This window comes from Gracilinanus agilis, chromosome 5, assembly GCF_016433145.1.
Source record: "Gracilinanus agilis isolate LMUSP501 chromosome 5, AgileGrace, whole genome shotgun sequence".
Lineage (NCBI taxonomy): Eukaryota > Metazoa > Chordata > Mammalia > Didelphimorphia > Didelphidae > Gracilinanus > Gracilinanus agilis.
In genome coordinates this window covers 83,536,440-83,562,976 of record NC_058134.1, presented here as the reverse complement: position 1 = coordinate 83,562,976, position 26,537 = coordinate 83,536,440, and positions in this window count along the sequence as shown.

The following is a 26,537-nucleotide window of genomic DNA, read 5'->3' as shown; positions in this document are numbered from 1 at the left end:
TGCAAATATTTGATAAATGTTATTAAATAAATTAAATCTGCCAAACTTCTACAATTGTATTGGAATCAGAAGGACTGAAAAGGTGATGAAAAAAGTACATAGTTACTTGCATATTGTCTTTCTTTGTATCTCCAGAGATTCATATAGAACCTGGCACATAGCAGGTACAGTAAGTGCATTTTGCTTTTTGTCTGTGAATTAAGAAGTGCATCCACCAGAGTTCCTTGACATACTATTAGGAAAAGTTTGAACTTACTTTAAGATTAGTGATTGTCCTTTTCATTTCAAAGATTTTTTGATTATAGGAGTTTGTTATCATCTTTTTCATAAAACATTCAAGATGAGAAAGTTCTAATCTTGCTTTTTGCTTTTTAAGTCCAGGTTCAAAACATTGATGCTTGCTAACTTTGAGGCAACTAGATCATTTTGACGACATGATTAATCAAATGTGAGAGCTGCCAATGAATGGGAGAAAATCATCATTATAAAAAAGCCTTTTTTTAAGGATCTAAGTGACAGATTCTGCAATAAGATCTGGGGATACAAAGAAAAGTACATTCTAATGTGGAGCATAATATACAAACAACTGTGTATATACAAAACATACATAGTGTAAACGGGCTATATTCTCAGGGTAGTCACTAAAAGGAAGGAAAATGGGGAAAGGTCTTTTGTATAAGATGAGATTTGAACTGAGACTTAAAGGAAGCCAGGAGGCAGAGATAAAAAGGGAAATTATTTAGAGGATGTGGAATAGCTGTTGAAAAAGCAAGTCTAAAGATGGAGTGATGAGTTTGAGGAAAAACAAAACAAAACAAAAACAAGAAAGCCAGTGTCCCTTAATCAGAAAGTACACCAAAAGAAGAAAAGTACAAGATGGCTGGAAGGGCTGAAAAGGCATGACATCTAGAGATGTTTGGAGGATGACCCCAAATTATTAGAAAGCAAGACATTTCTAAGCTTCCACGTACCAGTAGGATACATGTGCCATCATGTAAGAAGGAAATAATGGTTTACTCATTTGTGTTGAGTCATTGTTACCCCATTAATTGGGCACTAGATTAGAACCATACCAGTTCCATGACAAAAGCTTGTTATCTGTGAAATGAATGTGCCACTCTTGTGTGAAAAATAGTGGCTGGACACAAAGCTGGGAAATCTAACAATTGTTTTAGATGAATTTATTAGGTTCTTCTGTTTGTTTACTGGAGTGATAATAGAATAACCTCTACTATTAGTGACAAAGAAAACACAAAGGATGTGGATGGGAGGAATTAAGGACAATAATTATATAAATGCTTGTTGAATGAATGAATAAATTAATGAAGGGAACCTACCTCCTGGGGCAGGTCAAGAAGAATAGTCTGTCAAACTATGAAAGGTCACATATAGGTTTTTCTAACTAAGCCCATTCTAGAGGACCAGAATGAAATGACTGCACATTAAAAGTAGCTGATGTTTTTTTCTATTCTCCTTGGACCTTCAGCAAGCTGAAAGCCCATAAATCTCCTTGAACTCTTAGTAGCCGCCGAAATCTGTAATACTTGGTTCCTCTTTTAACTTACTCTCAGAACAAATAATTTAAGGCACTAAGACAGTGGCAGTATATTTGATCCAAAAGGGAAATTCACTTTCTATTCCTTTTGAAATAGCCTGTCTAGATGCTATTCCCTTTCCAATAATTGATTCCCTCCACTCCTGCCAAGTCCCCCTCCCACTTCCTCCCTACTCTCCCTCCCCAAACTCTATGATTCTCCATCTGCCTTACTAAGGCTTTTCACTTCTCCCATTATCTATTAAATACTGCCTTATCCAGTGATAAGAATTTTTGGCCAAATCTCCCCTTCAGCACCCTTCTAGCAAATGCATCCAAGTCTTTGTACTATTCTGGAATTGATACATTTTCCTGATGACACAGAAGATGGGAGAGTGATAACTTAGGTGGAAGGAGAAGAAGGAATGAACCAGCCTTTGTTTTAGCCAAGATGAATCCAGCTCAAGGAGACTTGTTATGCCTGCTCCGCAATAGAATCCCATCTTTCTTTCATTAATTACTTCTCTCTCCTCTATTCCCATGTTCAGAGAGGGAATTCTACATTTGTAAGCACAATAGGACAGAGAATTTCCTGGCAATGTGGTAGAGCATCTGTATTGGAAACAATCAGATGCTTAGAGCAAGAAAACTTGGGGTTGCAGTCCTGACTGTGCTTACTTACTGTGTGAATGGGCTTGGTTTCCTAATATGCTCCCCTTATAGATAGGGTTGTCTGCTCACCTGCTCATCTCACATAACTTTTAGGTTTATAGAACAGTACACTCACAAGATCTAACAACAACTATTATAAGTATTATAAATGACCTCTACTAAAGTCCTATTCATCATGGAGCAGAGGTGACCTTGGATTCTCTAAGGTTCACTTTGCTAAGCCCAAATCAAGTGGGTTAAATCACAATGGAAAGGATTGAAGTATGGTTCAGGTAACACATAGGATCTGCCAACTGAGGACCCATCAAGTTTAGTAAAGAGAAATTCTTAGCACAGGAGACTGGACATTAGGCATGACAACCCATAATGACTTTTGAAGGTAAAGATTATTTCGTTTTTGCCTTTGATTCTCAGCTCTTAAAATGGCACCTGACATAGACTCAACCTTAATAAATGTTTGTTCATTGGACTAAAATGATCTTCCTCCTTTTCTTCCATTTATCCATTTATTAAGCACTTACGATGTTCCATAGCTTGTGTTATTTTCTGGGGACACAAAACCAAAAATGAAACAATACTCGCTTTCTAGGAATTATTGTTCCATTTCAGAGGTTGTTCCTTCTCTTCACTTATATGTTTAACCAAGTACTTAGTACAACTTCTTTCCTCCCTTCCTTCCTTTCTTCCTTTCTTCTCAAATACTATTCTATTTCCTTCATTATCTCTACTTTAGTTTCACCTCAGGTTTGTAAATTCAGACTTTCTGTCATTTTTTCCTGTTTAGTAGTCTTGACATTACTCATCAGTACAAGGGTAGCAATTACAAGAGATAGACATAATTCATTAATCCCAAACCTCAAACTATTTCTGTAGTTTTATTTTTACTGTTTTAATTCTCTATTAACAAAACATAAGTCAATGAACACTTGCACATCTCAAAAGGCGTGTGTTTTAAACTGTGGATGATACATATTGGAGGTGATTCTAACTAAGAGAAGGAAATAAGATCGTTATGTATCATTCAATGAAGTTTCTTTATCTAGGGTACTGTGAATAATCTGGGGGGGCACTCACATTTAAGAAAGATATAGTGGAAATTGAAAATGTCAAGAAAGAGCAGTTGTAAATGCAACTTAAATACTAAGTAGAAGGTACTTCTCACAGATATATCTCTAGTCACACATACATATGTTTCTATGTATATTTATATATATGTATATATAAAATAATTTGTGTCTATGTGCATGTGAACATATTTGCATGTATATGGATGTGTGCATATATGTGTAGACACAATATATATTTAGAGAGAGAATCTAGAGACAATAGAGGAAATGTGAATAGAATAATTTTTAAGTAATAAAAAAGAAAAAGAAAACACAAAAATCAAGAAAAATGAAAAGAACACTACCACTGAATATACATGTTTGTATATTTGTACATATTCAGCAAGTGTTGATATTAACAAATAAATATATATCTGTGTGTATCATATACATAAATATAAAGACAAATTTTGGTTAAGTGGAAAGCAAGCTGGAATGGGAGTTAGAGGACCAAACTTAATAGTTGTGTTGACTTGTATAAGTTGCTTGCCCTTTCTGGGCATCTATTTCTGCTTCTACAAAATGAAGGAATTGAATCAAATGGCCATCAGGGTGCTTCCCATCTAAAAGTCTATATTATTTTATGACTGAGACTTTAGCTTGGAAAGGTGAAAAATGAAACAGTAGGTGTTTGCAATCCTAAAAAATAATTCAAGTTATGGATTAGATACTGAGAAATCCTACACTCTGAACTTTGAAGAAATGGATATATGACAAATTAAAGATATTATAAAATGTGGAGGGGAAAACAACATAGACAGATTCAAAAAGAGTTTGGAGAAATTTGTGGATGATTATTCTGTGCAGGGGTTTTTTAATAGGGGGCACCATAAACTTGTTTTCATTAATATTTTGATAGCTTCAATATATTTCTCCTTGTAATCTTACTTATAATGTATTTCATTAAAAATATCATTCTGAGAAGGGGTCCATAGGTTTAATTAGGCATACTGAGTCCATGACACTAAAAAAGTTAAGAATACTTAATGCAAAGAATTTTAAAAGGGAGATTAAAAGAGATTCTTTACTTGGCAGAATGATATTAAGCATTACATCTACTGTACTTTTGATACCTCTCTCCCTTTCTAACCCAAGAAATACAATTTGAAAACTCTCAGGTGAACAGATTATTAATCTGGCCCAAAACAAAAATTCTTGCATTCCTTTAATTTGGAAATATTTTAGGAGAAGCAGGGGAGGTAGTAAGGAAAAGAGAACAAGTAGCAAGCTGGGAAAGAAATTATTACAAAATGTTTTTTGACTCTCCTGAATAAATAGAATGAGACTTAGATCCATCACTTCACGACAAGGTAAGAACAAGGTTTTCAGGACTCAATTTCAGCTCTAAAATAGAAAAGTGTGAGAAAGTTACTTGAAATGATTGATTTTTAACAATGACATATTTCTGTATGGTTTTGAATAGAGACCTGGACTATTTGGACTAGTTGGTCTCTTGTGGGTCTTTGCATTTAGAAAGTGTATGATTCTATTATATCTCCATTTGCTGTTTGCTTTGCCTATTGAAATGAACTGAAAATACAGGCTTCCATCATTGCAGCTTGATGCCTATGATATTTATTCAGCAAGGGATAGCAGAGACTTGTATGAATGATGAAAATTCTGGGGTGCCAAGAGGTTCCTATTAATTTTCTTCAAAATGGTGGCTCACTTCTACAGTTAAAAGTAATAACTATCTTATTCCACTTCAACATAATCTCATTTTAGCATAATTATACAATGTGCTTTCCTTCATTTTCCCAGCTGTTATTATTTTCCTGACCACCTACTCCCAAATTATTTTGCATTTATCCAAATGTCTCCTTTCACCTACCCTAAAGTCCCTGTAGGCAGGCATTGTTTTCAATGTTTCTTGTCTTTATATGCTGACCATCTATCAGGGCTTTTGATATGCCCTGGCTTATGATATCCAAATAATAAATTCTTCTTGAATGAATTGAATTGAATATTTCTGTCCCTCACCAATCTCTTCCACTAATTTGCCTCTCAGACTTCTAAGAGTTTAGAATGGACATTGTGGTTGTTCAGGATGGGTTTGTCTTTTAGGATTGTAGAATTATTCAGATCTACTTTTCATTGTAGTCAAGGAAAGAAAACAAAATGGGTGCCCAGAAACTGAAAATTAGCTAAGCAAAAGGAGGTGGCCTATGAACATAATGGAAGATTATTGCTCCATAAAAAGTGACAAAAATGGGAGATACATTCAGAGAAAACTAGGTATACTTCAATGAAATGATTGGTTCATAGTCAAGTGGGCTGAAGAAGGAAATTTATTTTTACAATCATTACAATAATCCAAAGAAAATCTACTTTGGAAGACCTAAAACAGTTTTGACTTATGAATAATGATGAAACATGATGCTTCCCACCTCTTGGTAGAGAGGTACAGGACGAGGCACATATTCTCACTTTTGATTGACTATATGTTTTTGTTACGAGGGAGGGCTTCTATTTCTGGAAGAGTGATTTGGTGGGTCATTACAGTGATACAAAAAGAAGAAAATGAGATAAGCAAGAAAAGAACATCAATGAAGAATTTTTAAATGCTCAGAAATTGGCAGAAGGAAATTCAGAAAGGGGTGCAGAACAGCAGGGCAATATTAGTACTAGTATGTTAAATTTAATATATATTTTAAAACAGACTGTGAAGAGGAGTTCAAGGTTTAATGTATAATCTTTCCTGTTTCTCTTTATATATTCAAGTGTTCATATCTATTGATATGTGTTTAGAACAAAACATTAAAAATGATTGTATAATCATTTAATGTTTTGATTCCTGCTACAAAATTATTTGTGAGGTGACCTATATGGGGAAGAGCAGGGTGGAATATAATAATAAATCATTCAAATTTTTATTGGGCCCAAGTCTAATTGAAACTATCACGGTGAGTTGGATATAGTGGCACACACCTGCAATCACTGCTACTAGGGGAAGGAAGGAAAGAAGGGGGGAAGGGAGGGAAAAAAAGAAAGAAGGAAGGGAGGGAGAAAAAATATAGGAAGGAAAAGAAGGAATCAATCATTTATTAAGTACCTCCTCTGTGCCAGGGCACTGTGATTCATACAACTCTGAGATGTAGATTCTATTATTATCCCTATTTTATACTTGAGGAAATCAAGGCAGACAAAGGTTAAGTGAATTGCCCAGAGTCACAAGCCTACTAAGTATTCACATTAGAACCCAGGTCTTCCTGTCTCCAGGAAGAGGGATTTATCCACCGTACCACCTAGCAGCTTGTCCAAGCTTCTGTGCTGATTAGCAGTGAGATGGGTTCATGAATCACCACTGCACTTCAGCCTGGATGGGATAAGGAGACTAGGTCTCAAAAAACCAAAAATCCAACCAAACCACCAAACAAAAGAAAAAAACCTCCCCAAAATGATGTGTCAAACAACTGAAAATTCTTTCCCAAATTTTCCTAAAGTCAGGAACATAAACAGATTTTTGTTTTCCCCTACTATGGTTGAATGAGGAAGAATGTTTCCTCAATGATGGCTTCAAGATTTGGCTTTTCTTCCTCATGGATCCGTAGAAGACATTCATCAAACCTGGCACTACCGTAGGAGAATTTGTCTATAGTTTCCGAATAAAACATGAAAGTCGGCTATAGCTACGCTTGGGAGCAATCATTCTACAGTTTCAAGGAATTCAGTGCAGTCATCTAGAACAAAAGTGACTTTTAAAGCAGGTGTTCTTTCTAATTAGTGTTGATTTGAGTAAGCTATTAACACTTTAAGTACCCCCAGGTTTACCATAGCATAATCTTGTTCGGCCATGAGCTGAAATTGGACTGGCATGGTGATCTTTTGGTGCCGACTCCCAAGCTCCGACGGAGTAAGACCTGCCTCTTATTAGCCAGGTCCTGGTAGTTTAGCCCATTAAGCCTTTGCGAACAAAGCTAATAGCTGCGATAAGCCTGAAAGACGGTCCTCTTCCACATCACAACCCTGACTGTACCACGAGAACAGCATGCCAGTGGTTAAACCCGCTCTGGGAGCATTGATATATTCAAGTAGTTTATTTCTCCAGGCTTACAAATTTGATTACTATGGAGTACAAAGCTATTAAAAATGTGACCTTTCTATTTTCTACACCTTGGCAAAAAGCCAGATAATAACTTTGTTAGACTCAGTTTGATAGAGTGCTTTTGCAGATGGAAATAAAATGACTTTTCTTTACTGGAAATTATACCTTGAAGTCTAAATGTCCATCTTGTATGTAACACCCAGATAGAAACGTTAATTGTTAATTCATCCTTGAAAGCAGTTAGGGCTATTAAAGTGAAAAACATGTTTCCAAATTGTTACAAGGAAAGTATATGTGTGTGTGTGTGTGTATACATATATTGATATATGTTTCTGTATAGTTTTATATGCACATATATATACCTTTATATTGTTTTATATGTACAAATATGTTTATATAGGCATGAACATAAATACAATTACACATGCTCATATATACACACACATAGACATGTGTATCTATACACTTAGGGATATATATGAATATATAAATGAGCAAATAAAGGTGTATATGTAATATATTATATGTATATAATATATAATAAAGTAGCATTTTATTTTAACTCAATTTAATTAATTGTAATTAATTTAAAAAATTAATTTTATAATACATATAATATATAATATACAATAATTTTAACAAAATAAAATAATATATATACATGAAAACCCAAGGTCATTTTTCATACACACACACTATATATATGTATATGTATATATAAAATGTTTCTATTGTCATATAGCCTATAATATTTTAAGGTAAAAGCATTGAGACTAAGAAAAATATAATTATATTAAAGAATCATAAATTTTGAGCAAGAAGGGAAATGAGAAGTCATAGAGTCCAACTTGTTCACGCAAGAGATGAGGGAAGAGAATAATTGAGAGATTAAATGTCTTACCCAGAGCCTCACTATTAGCTACTTAGGTCTTCTTCATCTCAAGCCCACAGCCCAATATGGTATTTCATATTGACTGTAAATAAGACATTTTTCTAATATAGAACTCATAATTTGTTAGAGTCTCAAGGGTAAAGTAAAAATTGTTTTTGGCTTCAATTTTCTTATTCTTCCCTAAATAAAGTTGGAAAAGTAAAACAAAATCACATGGACAGATTAGTTCAAGTTTAAATTTTCATGATGTTAACATGCTTAGAAAACAAGATTTTGGCAATAAGAGCTAGAAAACTGTTCATACCTTTTAACTCAAAAATCCCATTACTGGGATTATACCCTGAAGAGTTTATCAAAAGAAAAACCAAGGCCATTTTTCACAAAAAAATATTCATAGATGCATTATTCATTATGGTTAAAAAAAACAACAACCTTGAAACAACCCAAATATCCAACAACTATGGAACAACTCTAAAAATCTGGTTATGGAATATTGTACCATAAATATGGTCAGTACGAATAAATCAAAGAAATATGGAGAATAGGTAGGTATACATATACATGCACACACATATACATACATACATACATACATTATATTTTTATAGGTAAATAGATACATATAGTTATATAGATATAATATGAAATATTACAGCATTAAATTTAGAAAAAATGATATGACTTGAAAATATTAGCAATCACAAAGGATTAGAAGATAAATTTGAAATAATCAGGAATACTAAGGCAAATACTGCAAAAAAATTAAATTATCTATAAATAAGTAGCTATTGATCTTAATGTATGATATTTTTATTTACACAGTTTTTTGTGTTGTTTTTTTCGTGAGTACTGGGTAATTAGAATCTGTTACCCTAAAAATTACAACTCCCAGTACCCCATCCTCCTCATGTTACATGCTGATGTAGGAAGGATATAAGTTTGGTGTAGCCCCGCCTCTCTCTCTCTTGTCTTCCTGTTGGGGCTTTGGTGGAGTGGGCTTTTTAAAAGGGCAATGAGAACTTAATCACATGGTCTTAATTTTGCTAAATAATTAGTTTTTTTAACTTCTATTTCCTTTTTATTCCTTCTACTTCAAGTGATTATTAATAAACTCTATCAAATATAATTCTTGGAGTGTTGGATAGTCATTTAAATCTATATTTATGGTGACCACGAAGGGTACTGAGTTCATTAGGTAATTAGTGAGAGACAGAAATGGGATGAATACAAAAAGAGATGAAACTAGAGTTAAGGCCTTTCTTAAGATCCTTCCTTTGATACAAATGTGTCATATGACCATGGACAAATCACTTAACCATATCTATATTTTACTATATTTTAATTTATTTGGTTAAATAATACTCAATTTAATTAGGTATCGGCATCCCTTGGGAGTACAATAGTTGGCATATGGGGAGTGGGTCAAGTGTTTGAACCTCTGACTTGCCCTAATGGTTGCCTTGGTAATGATGTAAGAGGATAAATTATGGATATATTTCTGATCTGCATCACTTGAGAGAGCTACCACACCAGGAGGTCCTTATTCTGCTAATACAGTGGATCACTTATTTGTAGACTTTTCAATATGAATTAACTGATTTTTCTAGATTTTCCAAAATTAATTGATTGATTTTAAAGTTAAGAATCCCTATTTCTCCTATGCTAGAAGAACAGTGACTCTCGATAGGTCCATCCCTCTATTAATTGATAAAAGACCTTTGACCGGTTTTATTTCTGAAATGGGTTGATTTATCCCTACTTATGTAACCTGGTTCTTCTCCATTCCTAGGAGCTCACCTTGTTGATGATGGATATAGGGCATCCATCTGATTGGATTAGCACCCTGTAACTCAGAATTCCTGAGCTCAAGACATCCAACAATCTCAGCTTACTTGGTAGCAAGGATTATAGGTAGGAAATCTGCTAGAATCATGGATATAGAATTAAAAGGGACCCCAGAGAGCTCATTGTATAGATGAGGACACTGAGGTTCCAGCAATGTTAAATGGCTTGCATAAGGTCTCTCAAATAGTGAGCATTAGGTGAACTTCAGCTAATTTCAGAGCAAACACCCTCAATTGTAACACACTATCTCCCCAGAACAAAAACCAACTCATTTAGAACAATTAGTTTACAGTCTCTGTAAATATGAACAAGGAACTGAAGGATACTGAAAATCTGTGCAAAGGTTTTGCTGTTTAGGTTTATAACACACAAAATGAAGCAACTCTATTATTGGTTTGTTTTCACTAATGCTATAGGAAAATCTCCATGTAGACTGGCATACTTTCATCTTTGTGTAAGTGGGAAAAAATTGCATGAAAATTGTGACAATTTGAGTTCCAGGGCCTCAAGTAAAAGTTTTGAGAAGTACAGTTTTTTTTCTTTTTCTTTTTTTCTTTTTAATACTACAAACCCTACAACACACAATACCACTAGATGTTCATGGGTCAGAACCTCTTTCTTTGTCCTCCCCCTAACATGCAGGGGCAACATTTTCACATAAGTTTGTGGGAGAGTTTTTAAGAAGTTAAATTTTCCCCCAAAATCTTGAGTAGAAATGTTTTAATTACATGCATTTGAGAAAGATTAAATGTATTATATTGGAAAATATTAATATGTAACCAAAAATAATTTATTCTAGAACAAGGCTTGTTTTGCTTCTATTAAAGGAAAAAATAGTGAAACTGTGAAGGGGCAATATATTAAAATTAAAACAATGTTGGGTCTGGACTTAAATATAGGTATGATATTAGTTCTATGAAAGTAGATGAACCACTTTTTCATTCTCCATTTCTGTATTCATAAGAGGATAAAACTCAAAGAGTTGTTGTAGGGAAATTTTTATAAACAAAGTATTTGACATGTGAGTTTTTATTACAACAATGCTACAATGGAAGGAAGAAATACTCAGGTTATCAGCTCGCAGGCAGCACTTATGCATTTGCAATTTACAAAGTGTTTCCCAAGATAATAGTCCTTAAATGTAGATTGAAGTGTTATTAAGTATATTACACATGAGGAAACTGAGGCACAGAAACTTCAACTAACTTCTTAAAGGTCTCATAATTAAACTATCTATGCTAGGATTTAAACCTATGACTTCTGATTTCAAGACTATATTGTCTCTAGCTCAGCTTCCCTTAGTTTCAATGACTGAAAAAATATATATATACATATATACACACTCATAAACACACCCCCAAAAAACCAAATAAAAAACTTCCAACTATCTCTACCTATTAATTTCCAAAGGATAGTTAACTCTATAGTTTGTTCATTGTAAGGAAATTAATATTTTAATCATTTCATTAATTTAGATTAATAAACTAAGTACAGAGGATAAAAAATGTCAACCCTGATAATTTTCCTTTCATGAAAGTTGATAATGGTAAAAATTGATAACAGGGGAATTTGCAGTTGAATACGAACTAATTTTCATCTCCAATAAAAGTTCTCTTTTGGGGTAAGGATGACACTAGGTTTAAAGTTAACTACCAACTAGCAAGTTTGAAGTATTCTTAAAGTTGTGAGATTAATGATTCGTTATTCTCAATTAAAAAAATAAGTATTAAAATCAATGTTTAAATACAAGGTATGTTATGGTAGCTTCAAAACAGACAAATGCAAATAAATTGATCTAAGTGTATTTTCAATTCATTAATGTTTCATTTAGTATTTAATTCAAATAATAATTCTAAGTGCTTAATATACACTTTATGCAAGGCATTTTGTGGAGTGCTGATGATGTAACTTACAACCAAGTAAGAGAGTAAGATCTATCCATAACTATAACAAAATGAATAAATGAAAGAGGCCACGCAGATTATAAAAAGAGACAGTTTGGGAGTAACCACTTTCATGGGACAGTAAAGGATCCAGTCGGACCAGAACACAAAGCGTGTCAATAGATGTACCATCAAAAAAAGATTGGAATGAGATTGTGAATGATTTTGAATGCCAGGCCTTTTGTTTCATTGGAAGCAGTTACCAAAGGCTTTTTGCTCAGGAAAAAGGCATGATCACATCTATGCCTTAGTTTGATTACTTTGGTAGAAGTTTGAAAAATGAATTGGAAAAGGAATTTTCAGGAACAGGGAGTCTATGATCAATAAAAGGAAGGATTAGAGAGCTTTTCTGAAACTCATGACCTCTCCAAATTTCCCAAAATGGGAATTATGTGCAAGAGGTAAAGAAATGTCACCTATTACCAGATTAAAAACTAAAAACCAAAGGAATCAATAACAGAGAAGGCTAATTCCTAAGAGTCTCAATTCACACTTGTTCTCTAGCTGACTTACTTGGGCAAGTTGACCCATGTTCATGCATAGGAGAATTCAACTGTTTTTTTCCTTCCATTAATTCCCTGTGCAACAGAAAACAAAAAGGCAGAAGATGCATGGTAGAGCTGGGACTAAGGTGTGATAGGTCTTTGTTACAATAGTACACAGTCAGAAAATGGAGCAACAGAAGGAACTGTGATATTAGAGACAGGGAAACCAGTTAGGAAGAAATTATAATACTATAGATAAATGATAAGGGCTTGAAGGAGAATTGTAGAAGGAGGGATGGAAAGGAAGAGACAGGAAACATATTTCAGGGTCCAAAAAGGCAGGTCTTGGAGTGTGATCACATTTAAAAGGTAAAGGAGTGGAAAAAGTCAAAATGATACAAACTTGGGTGACTAGAAGTTCTTTCGAGGGAACAGATGAGATTTAGAAGGAAAATAAGCAATATTTTTCTTGATATGTTATTTGACATACAGATGAGCCCCCACTATAAGATATTCAGGACTGGTGTTCTAGAAAGAGATTAGGGCAGGATATAGAGGTTGTGAAAAAGAAATAGAGAAATTAGGAGGGGCATCTTTGGAGGGGAAAATGATTATTTCTATTTTGACATGATGAGCATTTGATGTAAGGAATCCATGTGGAGATGTTCCTCAGAGAGATGAAAATGAATGGCTAGGGCACAAGGAATTATCCACAGACTGAGTGAAACCATAGGAGTTGATGAAATCATCAAGGGAGATATAACTTCCAGAAGAAGAGGAGATATGTATGGTTATGAAGTAGAAAAAAGAAGATGAAAAATAAAGGGAAATCTAAAAGGTATAATCGGGGAAGATGAAGATGAAACAGGATTCAGAAGCTACATGAAATTTAATGGAGGAAATGGTCTCACCAAGAAGGGAGATGGACCAGTGGTTCAAATGATTTAATTGCCATGTAAGGGTAAAGAACAATTAAGATGCCATTGGATTTGGCCAATATGAGAACACTGGTGACTTGGGAGAAAATTTTAGAAATATTCTGATCCTATTTCAATAGAGAAATGGGACTGATATTTCCTAATTTATTCCTTTAATCTAGGTGATTTCAATTTTTTTTATGGATCCCTTTGACAGTCTGATGAAGCCTACAGATCTCTCTCGCTTTTAAAAAACTCTTGCCTTTTGTCTTAGAATCCACACTAAATATCACTTTGAAAGTAGTAGTGCTATAAAGGCTAGGCAATTGGAGTTAAGTGACTTGCCCAGGGTCATACAGGTAGTGTCTGATATTAGATTTAAACCCAGGATTTCTCATCTCCAAGCTTGGGTCTTTAACCACTGAGAAACCTGGCAGTCCCTTACAGAGCTTCTTAACTTTTTCTTCAAATAATTGCAGGAAATGCTAATGTTACATTTTAGGGGAAATAAAGAATTCTGCACCACCCCACCCCAACTCAATACAGTCCATGAATTACTCGAAATCTATCCATGGTACACTTGATGGTCTATCTCTAGTTAAGGACCCAATTGGTAATTATGTCTGACAGAAATGATGATAAATTTGATTAAAAACAAATAAAATTATATTGAAATGGGACAAAGAATCACAACTTAATTTAAGAAGCATGGCAGAGTGGATAAAGAATGAATGACCATTGCTTAAATTCCAAATCCATTCTTTCCATGGTACTTTGCCCTATTGGTCCCTGACTATAATCTTTGTTTCCTCTGAAATCCAACTGAATTTACTGTCATAAGAACAACAAAGAAGCACAATCATGTTAATGATATCTAATAGAACTGTGGCTATTTAAAAATTCCTAGAGACAACTAGCTGGCCTGGAAAATGGAATTTTGTTCTTTGGTTGGGACTGATTCTTCATGATCCAATTTAAGAGTTTTCTTTGCCAGAGATACTGGAGTGGTTTGCCATTTTTTTAATCCAACTCATTTTACATATGAGGAAATTGGGACAACCAGGATTAAATGACTTTCTCCAGGTCTGATGCTCTATCCATTGTGCCACCTAGTACCCAAGTTCAAATGTAGCTATGTGTTCTTAGGCATAGCAGATGACCTTTGTCAGCCCCTGTTTCATCTGTGATCATAAGAGTATCCCGTTCCCAAGGTGGTGGTTGTGAGAATTAAATGAGATAATGTTTGCAAAGTGCTTTGCCAACTGCAAATGCTACATTAATGATTCCTATTATCTTTAGGTTGGCAAAGAATTTCATATTCATTGCTTCATTTGATCCTCACAACAGTGTGAGATAAGTGCTATTATTATCCTCATTTTCAAGATGATCCAACTGAGGTTGAGAGAGGTTAATCTCATCTAGGGTCACCCAGTTCACCAGTTTCTGAGCAGGATTCAAATTGTGGTCTTCTCAGCGCCGAATTCTCCATTTTAAGACACTATGCCAAACTGTTTTGTTAATAATTTCTTTGGGCATATGGGTTGCACAAGATAATGAAGTTGTGTCTTAGAATCCATAGTAAGCATCAGTTCCAAGGCAGAAGAGAAGTAAGGGCTATGTAATTGGGCTTAAACAACCTTCCCAGGGTCACAAAGCTAGGAAATGTTTGGGGTCAAATTTGAACTCAAGTCCTCCCTGGTGCTCTAATCACTGTGATACCTAGTTGCCCCAATTATGATGTTCTTAAAAGCAAAGATTTGGTGATGCTTCGTTTTATCTTTTCCTGCCTTTGTTAAAATAATATACACAGAGTTCGTACTGAACAAATACTTGTTGAACAGATTTTGAGGTTGAGTTAAAAAAATCTGACAAACATTAAATGTTTACTATGTGCCTAGACTGAGCTAGCTATTGGGAGAAAAGTTTGTCTTTCACTTGGAAGAGGACCAGTGCCATCATGGGGATGTTTTGATTTGTCTGTGAATTGGATTTAAGTGAGGCAGAGTTGCACAGAGTCATGAGCCTCATTTATTGAGAGAAACACAAAGATAAATTCAGACAATATAGTCCTTGCCTTCCAAAAGCTGGAATTTTAAGTAAGGGAGAGAATTCTTAGGCATAAAATAGCATAACACAAAAACAAAATACTAGATGCATTAAAAAGTTAGAAAATGAAATGAAAAAATCCTGAGAGAGAAAAGATTGGAGGTGCTGGAAAAGGCTTCAGAGAAGAGAGGTCATTTCAAAAGGGGGTAAAAAGATGGGTATAATTTCATTAGGTGAGAACAGAGATGGAGAAAAAGGTCGTATTTTCTCGTGAAACTCACTCTGCAGTCTTAATTCATCTTTTGACTATCTCCCAATAACAGTTTATGTATACGTATTTATTTACTTATTAAAAAAACAACTCTTTCCTTTTTTTTTTAGAATCAATACAAAATATTTGTTCCAAGGTTGAAGGGCTATAAGAGGTAAGCAACTGGAGTTGATTGACTTACCCAGGATCACACAGCTAAAAAATATCTGAAGTCATATTTGAACCCAGGCTTTCCCCACTCCAGCTCTATCTACCTAACCAACTAGTTGCCCCCATTAACATGAATTTAGTAGGTAGTAAATAAATATTGCTTAGCACATAGTAGGGCCTTTACAAATGTTTATTGAATTCAATGGAATTATGGGAAATTTGAGTAGTAGAGAAAAGACACATAGAAGGTTCTGGTTTCAGAGGGACTCTCTCTGAATATTTTGTATTCCAAAACAGAGCATCTTCACTAGGCAATGACAATTCTCCACCTCTGAAAATAACATTTGATTGATATGTTTTCAAGAGACTGACATCTATAACTCTTTATTAAAAAAATTAAATAACCTCTTGAAATAAAAAGGCACTCATGTAATTAATAGTTATGTACTGCGTGACAGCATAATTATTCCTTCCAAATAAGTGAGGAACAAAATGACTTCTAATTTCATCCTTAGAGCATATAAAGGTAAAATTGATTTAAAAGAAGGTGCTCTAAGAAGAAACACTCAGAGTTTTTGTAAGAGTTTGGGATGTATGTATTCTGAAAAAAAAAGAAAAACATAATTAAATCAGAGATGAAAGCTGGAATATTTTTCAATTAATTCAAAGCAGGTGTTCAATTAAAGAAACATGTTCAGGGAAGGTTAGCATTCTTTTTGGCTGCTTTTTTAACTAAACACTTCCCCTCCCCCACCTCACTAAGATCTCTAGAGAAATCTGTGCTTGATTTTGGTTCACAGAGAATAGAGAAAATGACTTCATATATTATTCAGAATTAATGATGAATACTGAGAACTGCACACCCAAGAGGCCCTTTCTTATCTTGTCATCTATGATTCTGCCCTAAGTCAAAAAGGAAGCTGTGCAGATCAGCAGGGTTCGATGCTTCATTGATTCATTCCCACCCTCATACACTCTGATTTGGGAACACTGGACTCTTTGCTGTTCTCTGTACCAGACACTCCATCTGTGGACTCTGGGCATTTTTATTGGCTGTCCTCTAACTAAGCCTAGAATGCGCTCTCTCTTGGGCTCTCTCTCTCTCTCTCTCTCTCTCTGTTTGTCTATCTGTCTGTCTTTTCCCCCAATCCCCATTTTTACCTCTTCCCTTTCCTTACTTCAAGTCCTTGCTAAAATCTCACCTTCTATAGAAAGCCTTTCATGATATCCAATAGTAAGAAAGCTTTCCTTGTGCTGATTTTCTCTAACTTATCCTGTATTTTTCTTGTACATAGTTGTTGGCATTCTATCTCTCCCAGGAGACTATGAGATCCTTTGGAGTAGGAATTATCTTTTGCCTTTCTTTATATTCCTAGCATTTGGCACAGTTCCAGGCACTGGAATAGCAAGCATTATTTAATAAATTCTCACTGACAGATGAATTCATTCATTCATTTCATTCTCCTCTGAATCTGAATTCCCCCCCTGAATACAACACTATATCAGATACTGTGGTCAATGCAAAGAAAACAGAAAGGTTTATGCCCTCATAGAGCTTACAATTTAGATGAAGAAGATAAGCCTCATTCATATGTGAGTAACTTATATATAATATACAAAGCAGTATATGCTAAGTGCAAATGGTAGGTACTCTTTTTTATCTTTTATTTATATTTTTTATAAGTGACAATATAATAAGTAACAATAATAACATAATACATATGATTCATTGTGAATATGTAATTATAATAAATATGATTATCCAAAAGAAACAAAATTTCATATCACCTATGTTCATATTACTCTATGTCTCATTCTTTTTTCCCCCTTTCCCTTTCATCCTTCCCCAAGAAGGCAGGTAACATGATAGAGGTTTTATGTATTATCATATAATATATATTTCCCTGGTCATCATATTGTGAAAAAATACAAATAATGCTTACTCTAGAGAAAAATGCTGGCAAAAATAAAGTAAAGAATGTTATGTTTCCATCTGCATTTAGACTGTGTTTCTTCTATGGCAGTGGATATCCCTTTTCATGAGTTCCTTAGAGTTGTCCTGGATCCTTGCCTTGTAAGTAATCTTACATGTCAGAGGAGGGAGAAAGCAGATTTTCAGGTGTTCTGTACTCAAATAGTTTCAATCAATGGACAGATGCCTTGTCTCTACAATTTGGATTTTAGGCACATGAAACAAGGGAATTGTTTCTTCTGCTCATTTTGGATCACTCCCAGTGTCTGGCACTGTCTGGGCACACAACAGCCTATTGAATTGATTGATACTATTGAATACTGAATTGAGTACTAGGAAGAAAGTTCAAGGAATTTACAATAAAATCATGGTAGATATAGGGATGTGGTTTGGGATAAACAACTTCTAAGACCTCTTCTAGCTCTAAATGTATTATTGTGTTTTAAAATAAGCACAGTTTGGGAATAAGCAACCCAAAGTAGCTTTGGTTCTCTTGTGGTCTTCTAATTCCTTAGATACTTTCTTTGCTAACTTCCAAGCTTTAACTAGTTATATTACCTCTCTGATATCATCAATTGGACTTCTACATATCTTTATATCTATATTTCTCTCCGGCACTAGTGCTAACCCAATTTGATTTATATCCCTTAAAGAAGGCAATAAAACAAAACAATTAGAGAATCTTTAAGTTCAGAAGGGTAGCTGAAGAGCATCTAATTCGATTCTTCCCCAAATCATTCATTTTATTCCTCAAATTCTTTACAAGTAGTTAACCTGTATCTGTTTGAGACAATTATGAGGCACAGTAGAATGAATGTTAGTCCCAAAGTTGGGAAGATCTCAGTTACAATCTTGCCACAAACACTAGCAGTTAAGTACTCTCTTAGCATCCTACATGGCACATGGTATGTAAATATACCATGTATATATAAATACATATAAATGTACACATCAATGCTAAAATAATAGTTCTATATAACAACATTTATCATAAAATATTAGGCAATTATATCATATAATGCATTTATTTATTTATTATATCACACAATACACATATGATATAATTATATCATATAATACATAATTATCCATTATATTAATGAATATAATGATATGAGATAATAGTAATAATAATTACATTAAGTCTTAATTTTTTTAAATTAATTTTTTAATTAGTCTTGTCTTAATTTTAAAAAAAGTCTTAATTAAGATCAACACAGATATGGCTGGCATCGAGTTCATTTTGGTGCTCCCAAATGGTCATAAAATCACACATTGTTATGTAGAATCTACCTGTGGTTATGGATTTAACTTACTATTACATTTTTGAGAATAAAGTTTCCTGTCCAAAGGGGGAAAAAAACATTTATATGAATGAATGCTACATGAGACATTAACTAATTTAACTAATTTGCTTCTCTTGGGGTCTAATTCCTTAGATATTTTCTTTGCTAACTTCTAAGCTTTAACAAGTTATATTACATCTCTGCTATCATTAATTGGACATCTCACTATCTTTATATCCATATTTCTCTGCGGGGCTAGTGCTAACCTAGTTTGATTTATATCCCTTAAAGAGGACTAATTGAGTAGTGGTCATTTCCTTTTCTGATGACATTCACGAAGTTAAGAGGGGTAGCCATTCAACTATGTGGCTATGAATATACATCCACTTTTTCTGATAATACTTTGTGGAGTGATTAGATTTTATTTGTCAGGAATTCCTCTGGGGGCTACATTTCCTAAAGTCTTTCTGTCAAATTCTATAAAGCTTTTAGAGTAGATTGATCAAGTGGAACTAGAGAAGGAAAAAAAGGGAGAAAACCTGTCTGTACAGACTTACCTAACTTCCCAGTGCCAATGTACTAAACTCATTTTTCACCTTCCTCCATTGAGGGAAGGAAGGAGGAACAGAGGAAGGTGGAATTCTTCCCCCAACTGGCTCCCAAGCTTGGAGAAAGTAACAGCATCAAAGCGCTGGCTTTTATTTGTCGCTTTGCAATTGGGTTGTATATTGCCAGTGATGTCTTCTGGAAAGATTAGAAGGATGAGCTGTTGCTGCTTCCCCATGATACTGCCATCCTAGGAGAATGCCGGTGACTAACTGCATAATGGAGTGATAGTAAACATATTAAGAGACACAGGTCTCAAAGCATTCCCTCTGCTTTCTTTCACTTGTGGGGAAAAAAGATATCCTCACTCCATAATGTTGTGACGGATCGTGAGGGGACCTCATCAGTGTTTTATGATAACCATGTGTAAATCTTGAGCTCGATGGGTAGTATCCATGATTAATTGCTTTCCATCGACATTAGACGGTGTTATTATCAGCTCCTTACTGCTCAGCATTTGCTATGCTGTTAATTATTGTTGTGTGGCTCTAAGAAATGTTTTCAAAACATTTTAGAATTCTGCTACTGTAATGGCATAGGGAAGAACTTAATAAGCCACCATACTATGTGGGAGAGACAAAGAGATACTTAAATAAAAAAAAATACCACCACCACTGAAAATAATTTAATTATATTCCCGCCTTGCCAAGTTATCACTGACAAGAAGGTACTCTGAACATCGTGCTAAATGTCAACAGCCGATCTCAGCTACTCTGGAATTCATTTTTTATTCCACCCACAAGTGGAGCACAATCCCCTGGTGTACAAGCAAGCAAGGAAGATTAAAGGGGATGAATTCAAACTCCAAGATTTGGCAAGGATTTTTTAAATTAAACTCTTATTCCTAGAACCCCCGTGAATTGGGTGGAAATAAAAAAGACATGAGGACTTATGAAAAGACTACAACTATTATATAAACTCCAGTGTAGGCATCTATGCATATCTGATATATATATATGTATATATATGCATGAATATATAATCATATGCATATAGACATAAAATCATATCTAAATATATGCCAATAGCTCTTCATCTATACATATATCTTTACTAATCTGGCAATGGAAAAATCCATTTCCTGCAGTGAAGCCTGGTTGATAATTAGCCTTATAAAATCAAAGTTAACACCTACCTGTCATCAATAATGATTCTCTCTTTCCCTGATATGTTTTATGCTTTTATACCTTTCCAAAAGTCATAATGTTACTTTCCTGGGGGTGAAATTTAATTTTCAGATGGATTTTTTTTCAGTCACATCGATTAGAGCCACTGATGCCCTGGTGAAAATCTTGGTTTGTTTTCATGGTGGAGGAAGAATCTGAGATCATGGACTAGACTTTATTTTCAATGTAGACTTAAATAGTCTATAAGTACAAAGTAGAAGTTAAGGAAAATAAAGGTGTCTCTAGCCAAAGAAACATGCCATAATACTCAAAACAAGAAAGACTGCCAATGAATGAAAATATCAGCAGCTTGTTCAGAGTGTTCTTAAATCCTTCCTTATAATAAAAATCCTTCCTTAAACAGCACACAACAAAGAGTCAGACATGACTGAAATGACTGAACAACTCCAATGCATCTATAGAACTTAGAGAGTAAGGGAAGCCACAGGTAGTTGGGAAATGAAGAAAACCATCCTATAACATGGGATGCTGGTACTTGTCTTAAAGGAAGTTAGGGACTCTCTGATGGGGAGAAGGAAAGGAATGTATTCCACCTATGGGGGCATGGAGAGAATGATGGAATGAATAAAGTGAGAAAAGAAAAAAGTTCAGTTTGTCTGGACTATAGAGTAAAGAAAGGGAAGTAATATAATAATGAGACTGAAAAAAAATTGAGGCCAAGAGGTGAAGGGCTTTAACAGCCAAGGAGAGGAGCTATTATTTGCTGTTAAGAACCACTAGAGTTTATAGGATAAGGAATTGAAATAGTAAGATTTGTGCTTAAGGCGAAATCACTAATTAAATTCGTATCAAATGTGTATCAAATTGAGAGCAATATGTGTTCTAGGACCAAAGGATGTTACTGTTGAAAAGACCTAAGACATTCTTTGCAACTTCAGTTTCATTTTCATATGAGGAAATTGAGGCAATAAGAAAGTGATTTGGAAAACAGCTGCCAGCAAGTGTAATGTACAGGAGATGGCAGCATAGAATTCCTGCAAAATACAGGGTCAAGACTCACCCAGAGCCATCTCCTGTACATTACAAAGTTAGTATTAGAGATGGAAGTAAAATATATTTCTTGATACTGTATTACGTTTCATTCCCTCTAAATATGTTCTTACGAAAAAATTGCAAAAAAGAATAGATTAGATCCACTTCTAAAACCTAGTCAGCTTCAAAGAATGATCCAGCATATTTTTATCAAGTGGAAGCAACACTCAGCTCATCTTTAAATTGAAGGGGATGGACTAGGTGTCATCTTTAAGGTCCATTCAAGTTTTTACATCCTAGGTAGCTCAATGAATATATCATTTGGTGTAGAATCAGGAAGACTCATTTTTTGGGGGGGGGTTCAAATCTGGCCTCAGACATTTATTAGCTATGTCAACCCGGGCAAATCACGTAACCCTATTTGCCTCAGTATCCTTATTTGTAAAATGAGCTGAAAAAGGAAATGACAAACCACATCAGTGTATCTGCCAAGAAAACCCCAAATGGGGTCAGAAAAGTTAGATATGACTGAAGCAACTGAACAACAAATTATGTTAATCCACATATGTCTTGTTAAAGAGAGCAGATTTACATTATTCTTCCTCCAACATTCCTTAGATAAATAAGACTGAATATCAGTCATCTCTAAGAATCTGTTTTATTGTCTGTTAACCATATAGGAAGGAAAGCAGCATTTATTAAACAGCTAGAATGTGCAGGACACTGTGCAAATTACTTTACAAATATTATTTAATTTGTTCTTCACAATGACATTGGGAGCTAGGTATTGTTGGTATCCCCATTTTTTTGATCGAAGAAACTCAAGCAGTCAGAGGTTGTGATTTGTCCTGAGTCATATAGTTAATAATATCTGAGGTAGGATTTGAACTCTGATCTTCTTGACTATGTCCAGTGCTCCATCTACTATAGTATCTAGCTGTACAAATAATACATCTTATATATCCAAACTCAGAGAGTTTCTGGAGGGAAAATACTTTGCAAAAGACCTTAAAGTACTGCTGGGAAAGTAATTATTTGTATTGTTGCTGTTGTTAAGATTATTTTTTTGTTACTGCTGCATATTCAATAACATGCATTTTCTATCAAGAATGGCAGTCAAATCAGAGGAAGAATCGAAGAGAAGGGAAATGAAAATATTTCCTCATTGTTAATGTTGGCAGGAAGGTCCTTCAGGAGAAAACACCTAAATAGCCTGATTAATATTGAATGTAACATTACTGGGAGATGAAGATTTTAAAAGTATAGAGTATATATAAATTAATATACACATATGAGTACAGATAGATCTATTGATAGATAAACTCTGGAAATTATAAATAAAGATGGAAATAGTATATTCATAGCTTCTGTGATAAATCAACAAACATTAGGGATGACTAGTCCACATTAGGGGGTGTCATCACATCAATGAGGAGTAAAGAGAGATCTAATTTATCACCAGTTAATATACTACACCCCCTTCTGAAGAATAACAGACCTTAATGTTTACTTGTTCAAATCCAAATCCTTATGTTTTGAACAGAAGGTGGGCACAACCAGAAGATGCAAAAGTGTTGTATTGTTATCTAACAGTAGTTAGCTGTCATTGTAGCTATAACATAAATATGTAGTATATGTAAGACAAAAACCATTCTTGCTTTTTTTTCTCTTAACTTGAGTAATATTTTAGTTGTCACTTCATTGCATTTATCTTTATATAAATCACTTTTCTGCCTAATATTTATATTAGGCAGAAAAGTGATTTATAATATATATTATATATGTTATATAATAAATTTTATATTATAATGTATATTATAATATAATATTATATATATATTCTATCACTTTATTACATCTTAGATCAGATGAAAACCTACTCCTCTGAGGCCAAGGTTGGGCACGGTACCTTCTTTAGTTTTTTGCCATCTTTAGGACTATTTTGATTTCTTTTACTCCCATTTCTCACCTGAAGTGGGTCTTCTACTTGTCAATAAACAGAAATCATTTCATTCACATTTTGAAGAAATATCAATACTTCTAAAGGGCTTGTGGTTTGTTGTTGTTTCAGGGGTACAGCTACAATGATACCCCCAATAATATCTGTGATGATTCAGGGTTATCCCAAGGAATACTATGTCCACGTATATGTGTAGTACCTGGAATTTTGACCAATAAATGATATGAGGACATTTCCCACCCAAGATAAAATAATTAATTAATGGAAACATGCAGTCCATTAACAAAGGATGGATCCATGCGTCAGCCTCTTATTAAATAGATGCCCTGTGAGTCCTGACACTCTTTTTTATAGGAAGCCATGCCCCCTTTCTGATTGCCCTGACTCTTTATTGCTTGAACCTCCCCTGGCAGTCCAGATTGGTATTTTAAAAGAGAAGGTGTACTTAGAGACTGCAACTCCTCCCTCATTACTTTATCACAGGGGAGGTGGGTCTTTACCCAAATAAGGAAAATGTCAGACTCCACTGTGAAAATTCACCTGAGAGGGCAGCCTTATCTTTAGCTGGTATGTTAAGGTACTGAATGTCAGTGAGCTATTGAAGCTCAGCCTAATCTTGAAGCCTGAACTATTTTAGTCCTTTGGGAATAAAAAATTAAAAATAAATATCCTTTAGGACCTTGGAAAGCAAAGAGACTTAGGGAAAATAAGTGATTTCCCATAAAAGTATCCCTAATAAATACTTCAATACTAATTTTTCTCATATGACAAGTTAGAATTTTCGAAATAGAGAAGAACCTTAGAGATTAAAGTCAACTTCATGTTTTAATAGATGAAGAAACTGAAATTCAGATAAATTATATAACTCACGCAAGGTTACACATTTAGTTGGGATCAAATTTTGAGACTAGAGTTTGATTTTCCCAACTTTTAATTCTGTGCTCATTCCACAACACATACTTAATATTTAGCCTTTTTGTTAAATATTCTAGAAACAAAGTGTCCATCAAATTCCAAGACCTTTTCTGAATTTCTCATTTTGGTATTCAAGTGTCTACAAGTCAACTACCTTTTCTTTTTTTCTTTTTTCTTTTTTTTACATTCAAAGTGCAAATTACATTAGGAGGTACTAGGAGTTACATAGAGATGAAATAATGCACAAACTTTCCCTTTGAGTAGAATTTAAGGTAATAAAAATAATAGACTTTTGACATTATTGCAGAATGGAAGAAATTTATGGTGTAGGGGAAGTTATTTCTTAGCATAGTTGGGGAAGGGTTCACCCTAACCATATGTTTTCAAAGGACTCTTGCTGAAAGGAGTTTTGATGAGGAATAGATCAGAATAGAGGGTCTATGAGATTCCTTCTAATTTTGAGATTTTATGCTTCTAGTTTAGCATATGATGGGATTAAATCTATACCTTTGGATTAAGTAGCCCCAGCAGCACAAACTAGAAAGTGAAAAGGAAAGGAGGGCAAGTAATTACATCCTGTACCAATGTAATCTGTATGATACCTTTTTTACTAATTAGATTATCTTGAAGTGTGGTTAACTTAAGCATTCATCTAATTAGTATAGTAAGAAGTTATGCTGGATAATCATGTGGGTCTCATAAATTCTAAGAATATGGATTTCATTCATTTTACCCAAAGGAGAATATCTTCAAACCACACACTGCCTTGTGGTCAGTATTTGATTTTCAGAGAGAATATTAGGACTTTATAGATTATATGAGATCAGAGCCAGTTCAGAATTACAGAATCTAAGAAATGGGATTACTGGGACTCCTCACCCATCTCACAGGAGAGTCCCTTTTACAAAATCTCTAAGCAACTCTTCAGCATGTACCTGAAGACATATAACAAAGGAAAATGTTAGAATACTTCACTCTTATTAGTTTTCATTGTTAGGAAATTCAATTTTGTTTTGTTATATGTTATTGTTATTTCAGTTGTTCATTGGATTTCTAGTCCTGTCTGACTCTTTGTGATCTAATTTGGGATTTTCTTGGCAATGATACTGGAATCGTTGGCCATTTCCTTTTCCAGCTCATTTTATAGATGAGGAACTGAGGCAAATAGGGTTGCGATTTGCTCAGTGTCACATAGCTACTAAGAGCATGAGGTCAGAGTTGAATTTAGCAAGATGAGTCTTTCGGATTTCAGACATAGAACTCAATCCACTGTGCCATCTATTTATCTTTTACTCCATCTTATGGAAATAAAATTAACTGTATTTGTCTGTCTCTCTTTTTTACGTTATTTATAAAAGAACTTTTTTACTAATAGCTTAGTCCTCTTTATATGGCACTAGAGAGGTTAAGTTATCTTAAAGCTATTTTAGAAACAAAGTGCCACAGAACTGCTAAATAACAATGCTTCTCCCCATTGAAGCTTCCACCCTTTCACAATGGTCCCCAAAAGGTATCAATTACTGTCTCCTTTGATAATACTTTTCGTGCATGTTTTATCTGAAGTAAATGGGCTTATTTTTCTATAGAAAAAAATGGTTTCTAGTAGTAAGAACAAAAGATATTTAAATGAAATGTTATTGATTTTTAAAAGCTGTGATCTTAAACACATGATTATTTTTAGTATGCAGTTAAATTGCTTTTAGGGGAATAAAGACAACTAAATAAAAAAAAAC